We start from the raw sequence: 3,353 nt of genomic DNA on the forward strand, positions 1-3,353 counted from the left end.
ACCTTGGCTCTTTTATGACTCGTGGACTTCAACTCCCAGAATTCCTCAGCCAGCTATGCTGAGGGGAAAGGGAGTTTTCCAAGCTGAGCCATGCTGCCTCAGGAATTCTGGGAGTTGAAGTCCACGAGTCATAAAAGACCCAAGGTTGCCCACCCCTGTGATAGGAGAACGGCGTGTATAGGCTTTCTGAATGGGAATTGTGTAATATAGTCGTTCATGGAAATTACATAAAAAATATAAATGATGAGAAAAAGCTCATAGAATTCGTCCTTGGGGACCAGATGATGATAGATAACATGCTAAGATATCATCATAGAAGCCCTATTGATAATGATTTGAGTTAAGCAAATAGATGGAATAGAGAGGTATTTTAACTGGAATACGAAAATTCTGTTTTCCTGAAATTTCAGAGACCCTTTCCTAGTATCTGAATTAGCAGCTAACAAACCAGTGGAAAATAGGCTTTACAAGTCAAGGACTATTTCACAGGTTCATGAAGTATTGCTTCATTCATGATTGCAGGTTGGAGAGTGAGAACCATAGAGGTAACTTAGTGAAACGCTGAGGGTGCAGCCTCAGTATAAGGTTATATGTATATAAAAGCAGCATGGTGATTATTTTACGTGGCAACAGAAAATCCTCCTGTTGGTAAATTACAAGGGTATAGAATTCTATTGACTTTGCTCAAGCCCAGATATAATTATTGGTTTAATTCGGCTTTATATTTGAGCCCTTGTGGAAATTTCTTTTAAGAGAATATCATCATTCAAATCTGCTGTGGACTTGTTTTTCAAGTGCATTTAAATCTTCACCCAGAATTTACATTTTCATAACAAAGTGCTCTCTTAAACATTTTGAAAGCAGAGAACCTTGCCAAATTAGAAAAATATGTATCAATGAACAAGCTCCGCTTTTATGGAGGCTTGATTAATCAAAGTGCCATCAGATTAGTGTGTCTATAGAGATTCTCAGTCATCCAGGTCATCATGGTTGTTCCAAAGGTGCTTTTTCAAGAGACAACTGGACTTTCTTGTTTTTCTTTGAAGAGGTTTTGCTTCTCATCCAAGAAGCTTCTTCAGCTTTGACTGGATGGTGGGGAACAAAAGGATTTATATTCCTTGCAGACTGCTGGTCATTTGCATTCTTTTAGAGAGTTATTGAGACCACTTGGAAATTTGTCTGTTTCCTCAGAATCACCTGAATAGTGCAAATGGGTGTGGAGCCTTCTTGGAACTGCTGAAAGGACTATGTTGTGAAGCTGTGGTCCCTGCAGAATGTTCTGAGTTGACTTTAGTGACCACACAGATATACCTACACCAGAGGTATGTTTGAAAATTATTAGTTGAGGGGATATGTTAGAGTTGATTAATTAAATCTTCTGCATCAACTGTGATTGATGAGTAACATTTTATATGTTGGAAGAATAAGTGAAGGCCCATGAAATTAAATAAGCAGTCTAGGGTTGGTTGTAATTCAGTGATGATACACTGCCACAGTTTGAGCTAGGCAGGAATGTAGATAACAATGAATGCTATGATGCTCTGTAAAATTTAACAGATGCTAGTCTGGTCTTTTCACTTAATTTCTCTGGGTGCAAACGATATCATATTCAACAAACTGGAACAAATATATGGTTACATACATTTATTTACAAGTCCACTTAACTTGTGAAAACAGGAAAAGTCACTTTTCATCAGAATCACAATTCTAATCCAAAATGTTAGATTTGGTCCCAGTTGGTGGTATCCAGAAATACTAATATATGCAATAAACACTCACTGGGCACCCAATATGTTCATTGCCCTTGTTAAAAGAATCTTAGTTTTTAAAAATTGGAACATTAACATATTGCAAAACAGAATACCTGCTCAAGTATAATCTGCCTTTCTAGGAATACATTTCTTTGTGCTTATCTATACCCCAGAAGCATACGTAGGCAGTAAAATAGAAGACAGTTGTAGATCTCTGTGTAATATTGAACTATACTCGTTGCCTGGGGGTGGGGGAGTGGAAGATAGAAACATCTTGGAAAGTTAGACAGTTATGAGAACATCCTGAACTTACAGCTCCTGCTTGAATAGCAGGTGGCAGTTGTGACCAGGAGCAACTTTGTGCAAGTCCATCTTATGTATCAGCTGTGGTCTTCACTAGAATGGGGGGGGGGCTTCAGAAAATCACGTGCCCTATTCAACTTAATAAATTGCTGCAACATGTTCTACCAAGTGCTGCCTTTGAAGACTGCTCAGAGGTTACAGCTAGTCCAGAATATAGTGGTGTCAGCAGTGTGGGTGTGCCACAATATGCCTGTATCACTGCTGTTCAACCCTACTAAGTTGGGTTCCAGGTGCAATTCAAGCCCTTTATGCCATAGGGCAGGGGTAGGCAACCTTGGCTCTTTTATGACTTATGGACTTCAACTTCCAGAATTCCAGAGTCAGCATGGCTGGTTCAGGAATTCTGGGTATTGAAGTCCACAAGTCATAAAAGAGCCAAGGCTGCCTACCACTGCCATAGGGCCTGGTTATATGAAGGACTGCAATTTCCAGTAATTTCTGCCTGCCCAATAAAATTGGGCAGAATGGGCATTCTTTAGGTTCCTTCACTGGGATCTGGAAAACCTGCTTTAACTGTTTTAATACCTGCCCATACAGCTCATACAGTCAGGAATTCCTCTTTATGTTTGGCCTGGCAATGGATCTGTTCTGCCCCTTGGGTCAATAAAAAATAAGCCAACCCACCTTCTTCAAGTATTTGAAGACACTACTACATGTTCCCTTCACTTGTCTTTCCTGTAGTCCAATCATTTAACTATTCCTCAAAGGGTTTGATTTCCAGATCCTTCATCATTTCAGTAACCCCCTGTGAACTTGCTCTAAAGCAGACATGTCAAACACAAGGCCCGGGGGCCGAATCAGGCCCGCGAAGTGGTTTCATGCAGCCCGCAAAGCCATCCTGGAAACAGTGAGGGAACAGCCCCCACTGCTTTGGTCCTGGCCCAGAGACCCTCCTTCTGCCAGAGACTCTCAGATCTGTCCCACTCCTGCCGAGGCCCCCATAGGCACCCTTGATGCGAATGATGTAGAGCTGGCCATGCCCACCCAGTAGGCCATATGCACTCTAGCCACGCCTACCCAGTAGGCCACGCCCACCCTGGCCATACCTACCCGGCCCCCTGAGGGCAACCACAATGCTGATGCGGCCCTCAATGAAATTGAGTTTGACACCCCTGCTCTAAAGTCTGAGTGTAGAGTACTCTAAAGGATCTGACCAGGACAGAGTAAAATGGAACAATTACTTCCCAGATACCTCAAAATGGTAATAAAAAGCAATACTCTAATTAGACACATTGCATA

This window comes from Vipera ursinii (assembly GCF_947247035.1).
Source record: "Vipera ursinii genome assembly, chromosome: 3".
Taxonomy (NCBI): domain Eukaryota; kingdom Metazoa; phylum Chordata; class Lepidosauria; order Squamata; family Viperidae; genus Vipera; species Vipera ursinii.